This window comes from Choloepus didactylus, chromosome 8, assembly GCF_015220235.1.
Source record: "Choloepus didactylus isolate mChoDid1 chromosome 8, mChoDid1.pri, whole genome shotgun sequence".
In the NCBI taxonomy this organism is placed as follows: domain Eukaryota; kingdom Metazoa; phylum Chordata; class Mammalia; order Pilosa; family Megalonychidae; genus Choloepus; species Choloepus didactylus.
In genome coordinates this window covers 8,844,111-8,864,552 of record NC_051314.1, presented here as the reverse complement: position 1 = coordinate 8,864,552, position 20,442 = coordinate 8,844,111, and the positions used below count along the sequence as shown (strand labels likewise).

At 47.2% G+C, this 20,442-nt stretch overlaps 1 pseudogene; it reads right to left on the bottom strand.

The window, feature by feature from the left end:
• Positions 1-190: 190 nt before the first annotated feature.
• LOC119542520 lies at positions 191-10,767 on the bottom strand (annotated as a pseudogene).
• Positions 10,768-20,442: the final 9,675 nt, after the last annotated feature.

The window sequence follows — 20,442 nt, the reverse complement described above, 5'->3', positions numbered from 1 at the left end:
GCGCTCCGAGTGCGTGACGTCAGGGCACCGCCCAGCTAAACCCCACCATGAGCCGCCGCCGGGTTCCCCGGGAGTGACGTCATGTAACACCCGGCAGAGCCCCGCCCCGAACCCGAGCGGGGTGGTCGCCCTGTGCGAGCGTGACGTCATGACGCCGCCGGCCCGGACTGGCGCGTAGAAGATGCGCCCCTCAGACCTTCGCGGACGTGAAGTCATGGCGCTGCCCGTCCGACCTTCCGCATGGGGCGTGGCACGTGGAGCGTGGGGCGTGGGGGGTGGGCCCTGCAGGTATGACGACATGGCGCAGCCCGTTAAGCCGCACACCCGACCACCTTTACCGACCCACACAAAGACAAACCCAGATCCCCTCCAGCCCTTCTCTTCCTCCTCCTCCTGGCCGGCAGACCTCAGGATCCTCCACTTAGGCGTTCATTCATTCAGCTCACTGTTCCGAATTTCAGCAAGTGTTCAACACGGACCCATGGAACATTCCAACTAGAAGTGACTGGAAAGATTCATTTATTCATTAAGCAGATATTAATGGAGAACCTGATCTGAACCAGGTTCCTGATATACGTCAAGGAAGAAGACAGGCAAAAGTCTGGCCCTCCTGGCACTTAAATTCTCAGGGAGATGACAGATAACCAAGATGATTTCAGGTCGTGATTGGTGCTATAGAAACTATGCTTCACAATCCTTTGTGTTATGGTGGTGGTGGTGGGGCGTTGGAATTTCAGATTCTGAAGGTAACCCACACTCTTTAGAGACAGACAATTCGGGATAGGGGCCAGAAATTTGCATTTACTATGGTTCTTCTTATACAGACTACAATTTGAGAACAATCAAGGTATCTTAAAGATCAGAAAACTGTCCACCAAGGGCCAGTTTCCACTTGAGTAGGAAACATCCTATTCCTGGAGGTGTGTAAGATTAGGGTGGATGGCCCTTGGAACTGAAGAGGCTCTTCCTACATTAAAACAAAACAAAACAAAAAAAAAAAAACGTGGTTCTGGAAGGCCTGTTCTCTGTCCCCTGATATTCCCAAAGCTGCTTATGCCACAGGGAGGAGGCCGCGGTCGCTGTCCCTGGTGCTGAACAGGGGACGCTCCCTGGGAGCTGTCCGCGTTGCTGAAAACGCGTAGCTCCCCTGTACCTTGCTGGCCTCCAAACTGGACCTCTGGGACCACAACTCCAGGTGCACCTGGTTTTGCTTTGTCTTATTTTATATCTTGATGTATGTTTCTCCCTTATATGGCGGCCCAGGACCCTGGTCCCCTTCTAAATGGCACATAGCAAATCTGCTTTAGCCAAGGATAAAAGTCAAGAAAGTAAACAATCTCTCTGGAAGGAGGAGAATGTAATCATGGATGTAAAACAGCACTGATGATATCTTAGTCTTGAACATTAATCTTAGGCCCCTTTAATGATTATACTAGAGACCCAATGTCCTCATTAGAATATCTTTTTTCTAAAATTATATACATATTGCCCCTTTGTACCCCCCTGTCCCTTTGGGAGTGCTATCCCTCTGTACTGGCCACCACTGGAAAATCTCTCCTGTTTGAAAGTCCTAATAAATCTATGTCTGCTTCTGTGCCTCACATGTTTTTCAGTCTCGTGGCAGCGCCAGACCATGTTTTCCACAAACTCTGTCTGGGCCTGAATGAGTTTTATCAATCAAATCTTTGATGCAAAGTATTTGTTTACTACAGAAAATGGCATTTCAAAAGGAGAATAGTATAATGAACTTCTATGTATCCATCACTCACTGTCAATTTATCAACGCATGTTTTATCAACTCCCTACCATCCCTCCTCACCCAGATTATTTTGAAGCAATTCCTAGATATTGTATCATTGCATTCATAAAGAGTCCATATAGACCTCTAAAAAATAAGGATTCTCTGGAAACATAATCACAAAATACATTAACACACCTAAAACTTGATTATTATTGACATCACCACATATCCATTTTGTGTACATGATCGTATTTGTGGGTGGAATGCAAAGCTCAGAGGGGTTGAGGAACCTCCCTGAGGAAACTTAGTGAGGACAGGACCTCATGTGGGGGCAGAAGTCACCCATCTGCCATCACATGACCCCAACCCCACATTGGCACACACAGTTCTCCTTGCCACAGAGGACACTGAGAAAGCCTGAGGCACATGGTACAGACTCAGGCAGGTGGTCACACTCACAGGGTGACACTTAAGGTCAGTGGAGCCCAGGAATTACAGGCTCCAAACACACTCCTGCCCAGATGGGTTTGTGCTAAGACTAGTTAAATCAGAATCCTTACAGGAGAGTCCCAAGCATCAGTATTTCTACCCATAATTCCAGTGACCAGTCAGGGTTGAACCACAGTCTGACCTGGGCTTGAATGATCACTTCACCATTGACTGGCTGTGTGACCTAAGACAAGTCACTTCACCTCTCTGAGCTTCATATTCCTTGGTTTAATTTACCATGGGCCACCCCCATCCTACCATTGCACCCTTAGTCCCCCCTCCTGGAATAACTTTCTAGTTAACTTAAATTAACTGTTACACTCAAGGAAATTGGAATAGAAGCACAAGAACCTCTTTGGGCAGGGATCTGCCTCAAGCATAAGACAACATCAGTAGACAGTTGCTACTCAGAAAGTCAGAGTGGGAAACTTGCAGCCAATCCAGGAATGAAGCCAGAGAATGGGAGTCACAGCTGCTTCCTGGCCCCAGGACCCCAGGAATGGTCCAAGCAGAGACAATGGGAGAACAGGGGGGTGGTGGACCCAAGACATTAGGACACTTGGTGTGAAGCCATGACGCGGGGCCTCAAAGTCCTCACAGCTCCTCTATTACCACTGGAACAGTCACTCCTCGCTGCCTCTTTTCTGAACATTACTCCCTATCATTTGATATTTGCTGCAGCCTGAAAGGAGCATTTCATTTTCTCTAATAAACATTACAGCAGCAGAGAGGCAGCAGAGGCCAGCTCAGCCTTGGTGGCTCCTGGAGAGGGGTTCAGGTTTGGAGAGACTTCTGCATGCCCTCACTCTCTGCCCTCTCTTCTCCCTTTTTTTGATCCCCCCTAGCCCACAGGCCTTCCCTGATCCACGGACTCACTCATACTTCCCTCACCCCTTCACTCCCCTTCTCTCAACCCTCCCATGACTGCCCCAATCCCAACTCCTCATCATGGCTCACAGTGCCCACCACACCCAGCTGCTGCCCACCCTTGCCCCTTCTCTCCAGGGTACTCTCTAGTTCATGTGGCTCCAGGCACCGGGCTGCTACCTATTCCTTGAATACATCAACTCCATTCTTGTCTCAGGGCCTTTGCACTCGGTATTCCATGTGCTTGTAAAACTCTTCCCCCAGGTCCCTGCCTCTCATCCTCAGGATCAACTCAAATGTCACCTCCACAGGGAAGCCCTCCAGACCACCCTCTCCAATTTTACCCCTACACCCCCAACGTCATGCTCACTCTAGTCTCACAGCACTATCATTCCTTGGAACAATCTTATTCAGCATCTCCCGCACCACCCCCACTCCATGAGAATGAAAGTTTGTTCACAGCTGTATCCCAAAGCCTCTAACTCCTGAAGTGTAAGCTGAGTGAATGAATGAATGAATGATGACTCATTATCTCTTTGGTTCACATATTAATTCCTTTGTTCCTCTTTCCCTGGCTCATGCTTCCATTTCTCTACCCTCCCCATATCTATTTGGATTCAGCATCTCGTAAGCACCTGGCCAGGGACATGCTGTTCATTCTGCTCTGAAGTCAGGAAGACCAGTGACCCCTAGGAGGGTCCAGTGCCCAGTATCCTCTCTACCTGAGAGGCAGAGGGAAAATGGGAAGGGGTGGAGGCATTGATGGACCATAAACATTCCTAAGGAATTGGGGGGAGAGTCTGTGGTGGGGACACTGGGGGCACCCCACAACAGCACATGCAGCTGCTATTCGGAAAATACTGTGACCACTCTTGCTCCTTCTACCCTCCCATCTCCTGCTGGTGTCTCCCACTGGATGGGCCAATAGAAAGTCAGAGATCAAGGCTGTCAAGGGGGGCAGATGTGTGGTAACCCCTTGGGACCACTGCAGGACAGAGAAAGACAGAGAAAGATCCAAGTGTGGGAAGCCTCTGCCCCATCATACCCAATGGCTCCCTGACCTCTGATCTGGGCATCTGGCCTTTTCTTATCTTCTGTAAAGAGCTCTGCAAACATAATTCTGAGACATACCCCAACCCTCTTTCCAGCAGATGGTGTCCCCAAACCTCTCCAGTATGAAAATTATGGAGGCAATATGTGTGCAAGGTGACCCAGGCACACAGAGTCCCAGGGACACAAGAGCAGGCCAGGCCTCTACCCAAAGAGAAGCTGGTGGGTCCCCTTCCTGCTCCCAGGATAAGACTCTGAGAGGGAAGAGGACCCTTCCAGGAGACAGTGAGAGGCAGGCCTCACTCGGGCCTGAATCCCTCACAGCCCAGGGGACAGACATGAGCACAGAGGATGAAGCCTGAACAGGGGCAGGAGAGGCCAGTCCCCAGGCGGGCCCGGCCCAGCACCCTCAGGCCCGATGGGCGTCCAGAGGCTCCAGGGTCGATGCTGCAGGAGGAGCTGCCCCAGGTTGGAGGGAACCTACTTCCAGGGGCCTGGGCACAAGAAGGCTGCAGGGTGGTCAAAACCCATTAGAGCAAGTTTGAGAGCCTCAGGGCTCCCTGAAGGGAAAGTGAAGCCAAGGTGGGGCAATCCTGTCCCCAGCCCTGAGTCACTCTTCTCCCAAATTCTGGCTGAGCTGTGAGTGAATAAAGCTTCTGGGTGTGGGCACTCCTCTGGTGGCTTTAAAAAGTGGCAGCCCTCCTGCCATTGGGAGAGGCAGGTGAGGGGCAGGTGGGGGGAGAGGAGCAAGCCTGGCCTGGGCTGATGTGGGGAAGCCTGGAAGGAGGGACTCGGCAGAGCAGGGACCCAGCCCCTTGTGGACCTCACCATAGTGATGGCACCAGGCAGCTACCGGAGACTGAACTATATGGTTGGTCAGCTCACATGTCCAGCACCCAGCAGTGCACAAAGCAATGTGCAGATGGCTACAAGGATAGATGGACAGAGGTACATGGGTGGGCAGGTAGAGGATGTGGATCGCCTCACCCAGGGTCTAGGGAAACCACAGTGCCTCCCTCCACCCAGCACAGCCCCTCCTGCTCCACACTGTAGGACCCGAGGCCCAGGCCTGCAGGGCCCCCTGCCCACCTCACTTGAGTTGCCTGAGCCAGGCCTTCATTCTGGAGTAGATGTCAAGGGCCCAGCTCCTCAGCAGGGCACGCACCCAGCCGAGGTCTGCAGGCATCTTAGGTAGCCAGACCACCACCCTGGAAGATGGACCAGCCCCAGCAATGCCTGGGAATACCCCAGCATATAGCCAGCAGAGCCCACCCTCCCCACGGCCCAGATCAGAGCCACAGGGTCCCTGAGCCAGGACACCAGGCGCTCAATGGGAGAAAGACAGAGGCACCTGTGGTGGTGTGAGGGGTCAGGGAGGACCTGGGATGGACTTGAACTTGGTGGAAACAGCTGGGTCCTTGGGGTCATCAACTGCACAGGGCCCAGTGAGTGGGAAGCAGGAGTCAGAGGGGAAGGCCTGGGGTACACCCGGCTCCCCTGCTCTTTAAACTCATGGCTTGAGCAGGTCACAGAACCCTCTGAGCCTCAGTTTCCTCATGTGTCATATGGGGACATAACTCCATGGGTTCCCACCTCCCACCCCTCCCCACCTACTCACAGCCCCCTCCATGGCAGCTCCTAACCTCCTCCAGCTCTCCAGCCCATCCTTCCCCTCCTCTCCCTCCTGACCCAGCTCAGCCCAGTACTTCTTCCCCAGGTCACCTCTCACCCCCACCTGCACCCTTTCAGCCACTCCCCCCAAGCAGCCAAGGGCATTCCTCAAACATACCTCTGACTGGAGCCCTCTCTTGATGAAAACTCTCCCAAAACTTTCAGGCCTCACCAGGCTGGAACATCCTCCCTTTCTGCTCCTTGAATGGGCCTTACTCCTTCCTGCCCCAGGGCCTTTGCACTGCTCCATTTCTTGGAAGGCTTCTCCCTTCCCTCCATGCCTAGTGAACTCCTACTCATCCTTCAGATTATAGCTCCAAATTCATCTCCTCTGGGCAGCCTTCCTGACAAGACAGCTCTAGTGTGACCTGTCTCAACTCACAGGCAGTGTAGACCTCTCCTGGGGAGCTCTAGTTGGAGGTGTGGGTGCAAGGGTGTATGTGTGAGGATTTGTGGGCATGAGGGGCCCACGAGGCCAGTGATGGGGTCTGGATCTATGCTGCTCCCTCTCCCCCAGCCCGGGCTTGACCCTTGATGGGCTCAGTAACTCTCGGTGGAATGAGTGGACAAATGATGAAGAGTGATCCATTCACTGAAGAGTTAGAGCAGTGCGGGCTTAACCACAGCTAGTCTAACCTGAAAGGGCCTTGTTCAATGGGAAAGGAACCCAGGAATCAGAAAGGTCAGGAGATGTGGCCCTGGCCACACAGCAAATCTGAACCAGACTCACTTCCAGGAACAGCACATTGTCTCTGAGGCTCCAACAGATGCAGGGATGGGCCAAATGTCACACAGACAGTAGGGGGCAGAGCCAGGCTGCCCCACTTTTCCGTACCTGCTCCCCCACTGCCTCCACATTGGACCAGTGTTTTAGAGGAGACCACCAGGGCACCAGGCCACACAGCCAACTCCAGGCAGGGTGAGAGAGCAGCCAGGCCCAGCCCCTCCCCTCCCAGCTCTGCACACCAGAGTGTCAGCCACTCTTCCTGCCATGGGGGCTGGTCTCCACCACAACCCTGGCCATAAGCCACCCCTTCCCAGGACCCCTGGCCTGGCCTTACCTTCTGATCCTAAAGTAGACAAACTCAAAGGGCAGCATGCAGAGTAGCAGCAGGTACTTCAGCACCCACCCGGGCCCCGACTGTGAGAATTGGGCCCAGATGCCAGGGTCCCTCTCACATGCTCTCCTCAGTGCCACAAGAGAAGCCCAGCATGGCCCAGTACACATGGTGGCCATGGATGGGAGCCGCACCCCTGATTCAGGTTCCTTTGGATGTCACCCTGAGGGCAGGCAGCCAGAGCGACTCCCAAGCTCTCACAGTCCCCAGAGGGTGCCCCCTTCTGCAGAGGAAGTAACAACCATTGGTCAAGCCCCTACATGTGCCAGTGGGAAACAGGCCCTCATCATGGAGTACCTCACCACTGTCCATGAGATGGGCATGCTGGGCCCTTTACACAGATGAGGAGACTGAGGGTCAGAGTGGACAACTTACTTGAGCAAAGACCATTGCCAGGAAGGAGCAGAGCATGTATGGATCCCATGCCTGTCAGATTCTGAGCTCTTCCACCCCTCCTGCCCCTCTGGGAAGTCTGTCTATGGACCCCAGGATGGAACGCAGGCCCCCATCATGCCTCCCTGGATAGGAGTAACATGTCGTTGTCATTAAAACATCATCCGCAGCTCTGACCACAGTGACCATTTTGGATTCCTGTTCACTGACCTGACCAGAGTGTAAAAGTCCAGCCTGAGAGCCCATGGGCCATAAGGGGGCAAGGAGGGGGACACAGGGGGACCAACACCCAGCCTCCGATCACAGCTCAGGCCTCAGCCCAGACCAGCAACCTCCATCCCGGCCCCTGCAGCCTAGACACAGCCTGTGGGTTGGATCCACCCCTATCTGCTGTGTGAGGACAAGTCCCTTCCAGACACCTAGGCTCCCTCCCCTGTAAAATGGGGATAGCTGCAGGACCTACCTACCTGGGCAGGTGTGAGGATTAAAGGAGGCCTGTAAGGGGCAGCCCCAGCCAGGTACCAGGTCCCTTCCCAGAGAGGGGCTGGCTGGAGGTGGCTCTCTGGTGCCCCCTGGTGGCTGCAGGGATGCATCCAGGGCTCCAGAGTCCAGAGCTGGGACCGCGCAGGCTCAGTGCAGATCCAGGCCATCAGGCCACTCCTGCCACCATCGCAGCGGCTGCAGCCCTGGACAGGTGCCCTCCTTATCCCCCCACCTCTCGCTAACCCCCAATGTACCTGCTCTGCCTTCGGCTGTCATCTCCACTCCTCCCAGCCTCCTGCCTCTTTGGCTTCTCCCTCCCATCTCAGTTCAGGAAACTCCAGGACTAGAACTCAGAGCAGCAGGGAGCTCTGCAAGGGAAGGGCCACCCCACCCACATACACTACCTCAGGGGCCCCCACCTCCCTCCTGCAGCTTTCAAGGGCACCTGCCTGGCCCTCCCAGGCCCTTAAACCTGAGCTCATTTCTGCTACCCTGCCCCTCAGCCTCTATGCTGCAGCCACATGACCTCCCAGCTCTCCTCTCTCTTCCCCAGGGCCTCTGCACATTTGTCCCCTTTGCCCGCAGGCTGCTCGTCCCCTTCTCTTTGCCTCATCAACTCTCACTTAACAAGTCTCATTTACATGCCACTCAACCCCCCCCTCACCCTATTCCCTGTGCCTGTGGAATCTGTTCTTTCCTGTGATGTTTGTGTCATTAAGAAGGACAGCAGGCTGAGGGTTCAGAGCAAAACTCCTGCTTCTGCCACTTGCTAGCTGTGTGACCCTGGGCAAGTTACTTAGCCTCTCTGTGTTGCTTTTTCCTCATGTGTCCAATGGGGATATTTCACAATCAGCCTCAGGGTGTAACTGGGAGGATGAAATGAATCCAACTCTTTCTGGGAAGTCCAGAAACCTCTGTGTGGATCATTCCTTTATCCTCCAGCCCCTCCTGCCCTTTTCAGGGTGGAGAGCAAAGACCTGGCTTTCTTGGGCTCAGATATGGTTTTGAATCCCAATTACAAGCTTAAGCCCTTGGTGAGTCCCTTGTTCTCTCTCTCTGCGCTTCAGTTTCCTCATCACTGAAACTGGGTAAGGATTACACCTTGATTGCTGTGAAGGCTGGAGGGCACAACATGCAAAATGTCCCTGGTGCCACACCTGGCACTCAGAAGGTGCTCAAAAATTGGGGGGGTCTGCCCTCCTCTGGGCCGTGAGCACCTTGAGGAGGAGCCCTGGCTCCAGGCCCCTGAGTGGAGGGCTCCTAGTGGGAGACAAGCACAGGGAGGGAGGGGCAGTACTGGCCTCCAGCTCCGGTGAAAGCTGCTCAAAGTTGGGCACATCCTTGGGCACCACATTGGGCACTGCCCAGTTCAAAGCCAGGCCTGACTTCTCGTCTTGGTCATGGCCAGCATCCTGGGTCCCAACAGCTGGGGACATGGGCTCCTCAGGCACCAAAGTCCACATCACTGGCTCCTTGGTGAGTCCTGGGGCAGTGGGGGTGGGGGGAGTAAGACAGGTCAGCTTTCTGGAAGGTCACAGAGAAAATGACTCCCTCTGACTGTCCACACTGTCCATGCCAACCGAATCCCCAACATCAAACCCCAGCTCGGGTGATCTGTTGTTGGATGGACTCTGGGCTCCTCCCTAATCACCCCTTCCTGCACCGCCCACCCCCCAGCCCAGTTATGTTCCCTGTTTCCTGCACCTTTCAAGAGACCAATCAGAACCCAGGTCCTGAAGACACAGTCCAGAGTTCAAATTCTTGCTCCAACACCTGCAGGCTAGGTGACCTAATTGCCCTGTGCCTCAGTTTCCCTTTCTATGCAGGGGGAACTTTATGACCTGTTTCATAGGGTTCCTCTGAGAATCCAGTGAGACCCATATGTAAGCCGGGCCCAGGGCTGGGCGCGTGTCAGGTGCTCGGCCGATGCTTCCTACTGCACTGCTTGCTTGGGCTCTAGTCCAGGGCACCGAGGACGAGGTCTGAAGCCTCAGGAAACACCTCGAAAACATGAAACTGTGGGATCACATCCAAGCTCTGCAGGCCAGAAGGCCTCTCTGGCCCACCCACCAACCATTAGCACACACGGACACACACACACACACACACACACCTGCTGCCACACTGAGTTACTGTTACCTCAAGGCACTGCCTCTCTCCCTGTGCTCTTCTTCTCTCCCTAGAATGGCTGCTCCTTGTCTGTCTGCAACCTTGCCACACTCCTCATAACCAGTCAAAGCCCAGCTCATCTCTCACCACCTCCAGGAAGCCTTCCTTGCACCGCAGGCAGGGTCTGGTGCCCCCTCTGGGCTCCCACAGCCCTGGCAGCCCTCCCTCAGGGCCCCATCTTCCTGAGGACAAGGCAGGGCCTGTGTGTCATCCCTCTCTGGGTCCCCTGATCAGGCCAAGCCCAGAGCAGAAACTGCAGATGAGAATGGGTGGGCCCAGGTCCCTAACGTGCCAACGCCCTGGAGGCACCATCCATCTGGGGCTCACCAGGGGTGGAATCCCCCTCTGGTTGTCAGCTAGGGGTGGGTCACCTACCTCACCGCTCCAGGAACCTCAGGGCATCCGGGTAGCCTTGTCTGCAGTGGTCGGCCACTACCTGCCAACACACAGGGCAGCTGGGGTGGGAAGGATGTACCCGCCCCCCGACTGGTGGTCACAGGCCAGGGACCTGCCTTCAACCAGCGGTGACCAGCCCAGTCTACACTCCCCAAGGGACCCAGACATCAGGGCTCAGGGACCCCAGCTTTCTTCACGAAGGGCCACAGGAGCGCAGGTGGGAGTGAACCCCCCCCACCCATTTCACTCCCCTCCTCTGAGATGCCCTCGCTGGCTTCTCTTGCTCAGACCCCCTCCCCTGCCTCAGTTCCCTCCCCTGGCCTGGGGCGGCTGGGACGTCATCTGGCACTGGCAGGCCACACAGGTGCCCTTTGTCCCTTCAATGTCCATTTCCAGGACCAGCCTGAGATGGAAAGAGGAACCCAGGAGCCACGACTGCCCATCTGGGTCAGGGCCCCTCTAGTGGGGGCCATGGAAGGGGCTCCATGTCCCCTCGCTGTGTGACCTTAGGACGGCTGTGCCTCCTCCCTGGGAACCACTGTCCCCTTGTCTGGAAAATGGGGCTGACACTTTCTGCTCTTGGGATGTGCGGAGGCTCAGAGTAAGTGACTACGACCTTGTTTTCTCATCTGTAAAGCCCTCTGCAAACACGAGAGGTTGAAGAGATGGGGAGGCCAGGGCACAGGTGTGGCAAAGGACTGTGGTATGACAATAATTAGTTTGTGTTAAATTACCCCTTTTCCAGAAATACCAAAGGGTGAAACACAGGAAATGTCTGTCTGTGGCTCATCTTCTTGCCAGCTTGAGCCTTGCCTCTACAATGTGGGTCAGTTGGATGACACTCGAGGGCAGCAGGGGAGAGCAAGGGATTCGGCAGGCTGGGGTGGAGTCCTGGGTTTCCCACTTGCAGGCTGTGTGACTTTGAACAAGTCACTGAACCTCTCTGTCCCCAGTGTCCCCCACCCTAAGAAACAGGAATGACAGGAGGGGGCACAGGGCCAGCCCTGGCTAAAAGTCAAGCTCAGCAGAGGTAATATTAGTTTTCACTCTTTCTGGAGGTGCAGGTCCTAACTCAGCCCTTCTCCAGGGAGGGAAACAACATGCAGGACACGGCTGAGCCCACATCCTGGAGGCCAGTCCTGCTCAGCCTCCCCTTGGCGATGTGAATCAGGGCATGTGGCCTCACTGCCCTGAGGCTCAAGGTGGCCCCAGGGACACAGAGCCGGACACTTGGAGCTCTCAGTCATGGCCAAGCCCCTGTACCCTGTGAGGGGCTACCAGATCTACCTTGGACTTGGGGTGGAAGAGGGAGAAAGGAGATGCACAATGCCAGGAGCATTGCCATGTGCCAGGCAAAGCCAGGGACCTAAGGATCTCGGGCAGCCAGCACCAGAACACCATGGTCTTTCAGGACAAAGCATTGTCTTGGTGACTTTGATCTTCCCCTAGCATCAAAACTGGTATATTCTGGATGTAGACACTTTATCGTACAGAACGTAGGGGCTGTTATATCTCTACAGGTATTCTCTGTAAGTCAAGCATTTTTTTAAATTCAGTTTTATTGAGATATATTCACATACCATACAATCATCCATGGTGTACAATCAACTGTTCACAGTACCATCATATTGCTGTGCATTCATCACCCCAATCTATTTTTGAACATTTTCCTTACAGCAGAAAAAATCAGAATAAGAATAAAAAATAAAAATAAAAAAGAACACCTAAATCATCCCCCCCATCCCACCCTATTTTTCATTTAGTCTTTGTCCCCATTTTTCTACTCACCCATCCATACACTGGATAAAGGGAGTGTGATCCACACACATTGTCACCCTTTGTAATCTACATTGTTATACAATCGTCTTCAAGAGTCAAGGCTACTGGGTTGGAGTTTGGTAGTTTCAGGTATTTACTTCTAGCTCTTCTGATACATTAAAACCTAAAAAGTGTTATCTATATAGAGCATAAGAATGTCCACCAGAGTGACCTCTCGACTCCATTTAAAATCTCTCAGCCACTGAAGCTTTATTTTGCTTCATTTCACATCCCCATTTTGGTCAAGAAGACATTCTCAATCCCATGATGCTGGGTCCAGATTCATCCCCGGGAGTCACATCCTGCATTGCCAGGGAGATTTATACCCCTGGGAGTCAGGTCCCACATAGGGGGGAGAGCAGTGAGCTCATCTGCTGAGGTAGCTTAGTTAGAAAGACAGAGAGGGCCACATCTGAGCAACAAACAGGTACTCAGGGGGAGACTCTCAGGCACAATTATAAGCAGGTTTAGCCTCTCCTTGCAGTAACAAGTTTCATAGGGGGCAAGCCCCAAGACAGAGGGCTCAGCATGTCAAGCTGTCAGTCTGCAATGTTTGTGAGAACATCAGCAACAATCCAGGTGATGAAGTCCAACACTTTCACATTCTCCCCAGCTCCTCAGGGGGGCCCCGAATATATATTTTTATTCTCTGCCCAAATTACTTTGGGGTGTGTTGCTATTTCACTCTAACCTGTACAGACCTACCATATCTCATTTCCTATTCAAAGTTCCATGTAATTGTGGTGTTTGGACAAACTGACTGTAGAAGTTATATTGCTTAGAAAATATAGATCTTACTCCAAATAAACATTTTTCTCTTGGTCTCACAAGAAATTGAAGTTTTAACACACAGTCAGTTTCAACCTTTACCCTTTGGCTGGATTTGCCCTAGTCTTAACGAGCTCAGCTTCATTCATATTTCAATTGAAGTCTGGGCTCTTTTTCAGCATTTTCTTTTTTAACAGTTGCTGTATGCATTAATACAGACATTCATATCTGCTGAGCTCTAGCTCTGAGTTTCAGATGTCACACAGATACCCAATTAAGGCAAGCATATTTTTGATTGAGTGCTGTACATTGTATGTGGAAAATTGTAAAAATGAAGGACTTCTTTCTTCAGAGAATATATTCCTGCTTTTGGAATGTACCCTGGGAAAACAGAAATCCAGAACAATCTCAATCCAATTTCAGGGATTAGGATCATTCAAAGAAAGCTATGGACATTTGAAAACATAATCAGTTCCAGAATTAGTGAAGCTGTCCCATTCAGCCAAATTCTTACCTCCTTAGGATTACATAACCCTGGATGCAGCCTATACACAGCCTGATTCTCATACACATGAATTTGAGCCTCTGCTCTGCCAGGTGGGCAGCAAATTGTTACACAGAAGATAGCATGAAAGGAAGTGTGTTCCAGTAGGTAGAATTAAATACTATAACAACAGGAACACGAGTTATGCTCGCAATGTAGTAACTTACTTTCTGTTCAAATTTGTAAAAACTAATTTAACTTGTATGTTTAAGCTCCCATTAAATTGATGGTAAAAAAAATCTTTCTCTGTTAACAATGTGCTTTGAAATCACTGTGTGACAAGTAATATATTACCAGAAAGTATTCTTATTTCACCCTGCATTGTAACCTCTCTGGAAAAAGATCTATGCATCATTGTATTTCAATATATAATGTTGGCAAAAAATGAGGATATGATTGTGAATGATATGGAAAATACTGTAATGCTCTTCTGTAAGTCACTGTTATGAACTCACCTTGAATGTTCAATTCACTAATAGTACATTTATATCAGTGGAATGACAAATGAAAGAAAGTTTCAGAGAAAGCACAATAGCATCCTATTTATGAACGTGATCGGAAAAAATAGAGGGTAAAAAAGTTAGCATGCAAAATAAGACTATATTTCAAAGTAGTCAACAGAATTGCAGGAAGTACATATAAGTGAAGAAAAAGTTGGTCCATTTATATCATATGAGGACTTGAAGTTTGATTAAGGGACTTTTAGTATAAATAAATGGAAGCAATATTTTACCAAGTAAGGTCCCTTTTTAAGGACCTCATTAACAAATGGTGGCAGAGATGGAAAATAAACAGTTTTTAAAGAAAGGTTTTGATATCAATATTGATATAGATTTATATGTAGAGAGAGAGAGAAAGATTGATTGATTGATACACATACATGTTTGTGTATGTGGTTAGTCAGAATTTTGAATTGCTGGTGATACAAGCTTCTTCTTTTGACATGGGATGTCAATGGGATGGAGTTATGTTTTTATTGGTTGCTTTGATGCCGCCCCAATAGAGAATGCCCCTAGTCCAGGAAAACATGAGGCTGAGCAGAAACACATTTCCAATTTAATGACATATTCTTCTTTCTCCACTTATGCTCTCCTGTCCAAAGAGCATTGTGCTAGAACTTTAAAGAAGAAGAAATTCTTATTCTTTGCATTTTATAAGGAATAAAATTAAAGTTAGAGAATTTTTATTTATCATATGTGATAATATATAACCAACAATGCAAGACAACTTATCTGAGAGTGGTTTGTCATCCCTAAAATGCTCTGAGAATAGTTCTATATTCTCCCACAGTCTCTCTTGGACATAGAAGACTATATCTTTTCTTGACCTGTTGAGAAAGTTGCACCTATGATAATGATTCTAAGACAGCAATACTGCCATAGTTCTGAAAATTCAAGAAACAACATCTAATTATTATAGGTTTGTGGCTGTCATGTACTGTGTCATAGTGCCATAGTGAATTCCTACACATTTGGCTTCAAATCTCACCCTACACTTACTAGAGATCATGTTTCAGGGTTTATCTAAGTCTCTGTTCTATCAAATATAATGGTGGACCAAGAACCCAAAGTTTCAATCTGGTTGTAGAGGAAATGGGATAATATATGCATACAGGGCCAGCAAAGTCTGAGGCATTTAAGACCAGTCAACAAGTGTCAGATTTATCATCAACTAAGGAATTTGGGTATCAACAGTTCACCATTATTTGAGTAATGTTCAGCAAATTACAAAATTCTCTGTCAGATTCCTCATATGAATCATCAGGATTATTAGAGCAACTTCACAGTATTGCTGAGAATAGTATTGCATATAGATCAGGGATATCAATAACCGTCATCCTCTTCCTCCCCACACACCTTCTTCACCAGCTGTACCTTTAGAGACCACAGTGCCACGTTGAACATTTACAGATTGAATTAGTCACCAAGTACTTAAATGCTCAATCTGCTGTGCCTATCTTAATGTCTATAGTAGCAATAGGACCTGGAAATTTCATACAAGTGAATTATATGAACCATTTAATGCCAGTAGTGTTTTATAGTGACCTACTTTTAAATAAAAGTTATACTCAACTCTTTTAAATACTTTTCCAACATTATGTTTAACATTTCTGTTGTTGAAGGAATAAAAATAACACTATAGTAAAAAAAGTCCAATAATCAAAAAAATTGTAAATCACATAAAGAAACAGAAAAGCACAGCCCATTCACAGGAAAGAAAATAAGACTGTGCCAGTAATTGCCTCTGAGTGAGCTCATACATCAGAATTATTAGTTGAAAACTTCAAATATACCGTATTAAATATGTTCAATGATACAAAGGAATCCATTTACCAGGAAAAGAAAGAAATTAGGAAAATGTTGTCTGAACAAAATAAAGAGATAGAAATTGTTAAAAAGAACCAAACATAAATTTTGGAGGTCCAAAGTACAGTAATTGAAGTTCAAATACTCATTACATGGACTCAACAGCAGACGTGAATAGGTAGAAGAAAGTATCACAGAACTTGAAGATAGGACAATAGAAATGATTGAGTGTTAGGAGTAGAATGAAGAAATAATGAAGAAATTGATCAGAGACAGAGGGACCCTTTGAGACACTATGAAGGTTAGCAACATAAACACCATTGGAGTCTCAGAAAGATGAGAGAGAAAAAGGTACAGAAGAAGTATTTGAAGAAATAATGGGTGAAGGATTCCCCAATCAGATGAATGTCTAATATACACATGCATTATCTCAATCAACTCAAAGCAGGATAAACTCTGAGAGATCTACACCAAGACATATTGTAGCAAAATTGTTAAAATCCAAAGCAAATTGAGGATTTTGAAAGCAGCAAGAAAGAAGAAACTTCTCAAATAATATTAATAACAGATTTATCAACAGATACCATGGAGGCCATAAGACAGTGGGATGGCATATTTAAATCCTTACATAAAAGAACTGTCATCCAAGTGTTCTATACTTGGCGAAATTATCTTTCAAAAATAAAGGAGAAATTCAGACATTTATAAGTACATAAAAGTTGAAAGAGTTCATTGCTAAAAGAACTGTCTTACAAGAAATGTGAAAATGACACTAGACAGTAACTTGAAGGCACAGGAAGAAATAAAGAATACGTACAAAGGTAACTAGATGTGTAAATATAAAATACTGTATTATTATACTGTTGGTTTGTAAATATTTTCCTCCATATATGATTCAACAGGAAAATATGTTAAAAAATGCATGATAGATCTGTGGTAATGGACACTGTATAAAAATTTACTCTGAAACACTAACAACATAATTGCAGAAGGACAGAGATATATAGAAATAAAGAATTTGAATACTACTATCAACGTAGGTTGTTATTAGTTTAAAATGTCCATTGTATTTACAAAGATAACCATTACAAAAATAACTAAGAAATATAGAGAAAAGGAAAGAAGAAGGAATCAAAATAGCACACTACAAAAAAGCAACTAAATACCAAAAAAGCAGTAAAAGAGTAATTGAAGAATAAAAAACATAAAAGACACAGAGAAAACAAATAGCTAAATGTCTGAAGAAAATTCTTTCTTCTTCAGTATTACCTTAAAAGTCCATGGATTGAAGATGGTGGATTGGTGATGTGTGGGTTTTATTTACTCCTCTGAGGCAGCTGCAAGGTAGCCAGGAACTGTGTGGAACAGCCACCTCAGGGAAATCTGTGATCAGTCACACATCATACAACAGTCTGGAATGGGTGGAGCAGCTGGGATTGCAGTGAAATTTGTAAGTTTCCCCAGCCATGTGGCATGTGCTGCTCCCCACCAGTCATGGCAGACTGCCTTGTAGCTGGTTTCTTGAGGGAGGAGGAAGCAGTCTGTACTGGGAACTGGGAGGGAGGCTCAACCCAGCCCCAGTTGCAGAATTGATTAGCAAACTCAGACTGCTGAATAAAAGCTCCAATCACAGATAAACTAAGACCAGAGACTAGAGAATCTGGAACAATCAGCCTGGTGGAGAGGAGAGAGCTAGCAAAAACAGAAAAAAAAGACTTTTGGAGTTGGGGGTGTTCAGAATACAGAGAAGGGCTGGGCTTCAACAGAAACGGGCACATATGCAAATCCAGGAAGCCAGGGCCCTTCTCTGAAAAGTCAGTTTTTCTCTTTCCTTGTTTTCTCTTCTCTTGCTGTCCAACTCCTTTTCTTTTTGCATTTCAATAGCCCATAATTATCCCTGTCAACCTGGCCTCCCTGCAAGGGCAGAATTAGAGTTGTCTCAGAGTAACTATTCAGTAGGAAGAGATAATAGCCTAAAGTCTTATCTTTAAATAGCCTATACTGGAACTGGCAAAACTTGGGGGCCAGGGAAAGGCCTTTCTTTTTCTTTTTTCTTTTTTGTTGGTCTTTTTTTTTTCTTGAAACAACTATTCTAAGTAGCCCATTACAGAAAGCCTCACAGATTTGCAATTGGCTGCTAGACCAGGCAAGAGTGGAGGTAAGATAGCTCTGAGAGACAAAGCAATGAGTCTAGTGAGGGAGGGAATTCCCTACATGGCATAACTTCCACAAGAAAAGGGGAGGGCAGGGCCCAGCTCAGGTGGCAGGCCTCTTTTGGCGAACTCAGCGTCCAGGGGCTGGAAGACAGAAACCAGTTTGAGTCAGCCATGTCCCTGACAGGGACAAGGTCTGCGAGGATTAAAGTCACCTGTGATACCTCTTTACACTGGTGTGGGAGCTGCAGGTTGACAAGCACCACTTGCTGAACAGGATAGGAGTAGCACAGAGTCTAGAGGCTTCACAGAAGTGTCTGACAATGTGCAGATTCTTATTCTCAGGGAAACATCATACCCTCCTCCTGAGACTTGGGCCTGTTTGGACTGGGAAAATCTGATTGGGGAGGATCATATCTGAAGAGACTCCCTCAGAAAAAGGTTATATAGGGATAGAGCAAGAACCAGAAAAGCAGGAAGTGAAAAACTCTGATCAACTAAACAGAAGTTATGGTAGAAGTCTAGAATAAGTTTAACTGAACGCCAAAGAACGTATAGAGAACAAAACAAACCAACAAGAAAACACTAGGTAAAAGATTGAAAATGAGCCTCAATAAATTAATCAAGAAAACCAGATGCCTAGACAGCTTAACATAACAAGCCATACTAGGAAACAAGAAAATATGGACCAGCCAAAGGAAAAAACTAACACTTTAGCTGAGAAACAGGAATTGAAACAACTAATTAATAACCAAACAGATCTCCCAAATAAATTAAAAATCAAGTCAAAAATCAATTCAATGAGCTGAGGGAAGATATGTCAAGAGATGAAATATATAAAAAGGACATTGGGCAAACATAAGGAGGAACTCGAAAGTATGAAAAAGCAAATGGCAGATCTTATGGGAATGAAAGATGCAATAGAAGAGATGAAAAACACAATGGAAGTTTACAACACCAGATTTGAAGAGACAGAAGAAAGGATAAGTGAACTAGAAGACAAAACAGCTGAAAGCCTACACATAAAGGAACAGATAGGGAAAAGAATGGGAAAATATGAGCAGGGTCTTAGGGAACTGAATGACAATATGAAGCACATGAATATACCTGTTATAGGTGTCCCAGAAAGAGAAGAGAAGGGAAAAGGGAAAGAAAGAAAATAGGAGAAATAATCACTGAAAATTTCCCAAATTTTATGAAAGACTTAAAACTATAGATTCAAGATGTGCAGTGTACCCCAAACAGAATAGATCCCAATAGATCTACTCCAAGACACTCACTGGTCAGACTGTCCAATATCAAAGAAAAAGAATTCTGAAAGCAGCAAGGGAAAAGCAATCTATCAGATACAAGGGAAGCTCAATAAGATTATGTACAGATTTCTCCAGAGAAACCATGGAGGTGAGAAGGCAGTGGTGTGATATATTTAAGATAATGAAAGAAAATGTCTGCCAACCAAGAATTCTATACCTGGCAAAATTGTCTTTCAAAAATGAGGGGGAGATCAAAATATTTTCAGACAGACATACACTGAGAGAGTTTTGAATAAGAGACCTGTGCTTCAAGAAATACTAAAGGGAGTGCTAACAGCTGATAGAAAAAAACATGAGAGAGAAGTTTGGAGGAGAGTGTAGAAAGTAAGACTACCAGGAAGTATAAAAGGAGAGAGAGAAAGAGCAAAAAAAATAAGATATGACATATAAAATCCAAAAGACAAAATGGTAGAAGAAAATACTGCACTTACAGTAATAACATTAAATGTCAATGGATTAAATTCCACAATAAAAAGACACAGACTGGCTATATGGATTAAAAAACAAAATCCATCTATATGCTGTCTATAAGAAAGTCACTTCAGACACAAGGACAAAAATAGGCTGAAAGTGAAGGGTCAGAAAAAGGTATATCACACAAACAGCAACCAGAAAAAAGCAGGTGTAGCTTTATTAATATCAGAAAAACTAGACTTCAAATGTAAAACAATTAAGAGACAAAGAAGGCCACTATATATTAATAAAATGGATAATTATCAAGAAAATATAACAATCACAAATATTTATGCACTGAGTCATAGTGCCCTTAAATACATGCAGCAAACACTGTCAACACTGAAGGGAGAAGTAGATACCTCTAAAATAATAGTTGGAGACTTCAATACACCACTATGACCAATGGATAGAACATCTAGACAGAGGATCAATAAGGAGACAGAGATGTTGAACAGTATGATAAATGATCTAGACTTCACAGACACTTACAGAACACTACACCCCACAACAGGAGGATACATATTTTTCTTAAGTGCTCATGGATCATTCTCTAGGATAGACCACATGTTGGGTCATAAAGCAAGTCTCAAAAAATTTAAAAGAACTGATATTATACAAAACACCTTCTCAGACCATAATGGAATCAACCTGGAAAACAATTATAGACAGAAGTTAAGAAAATTCACAAATATATGGAGGCTAAATAA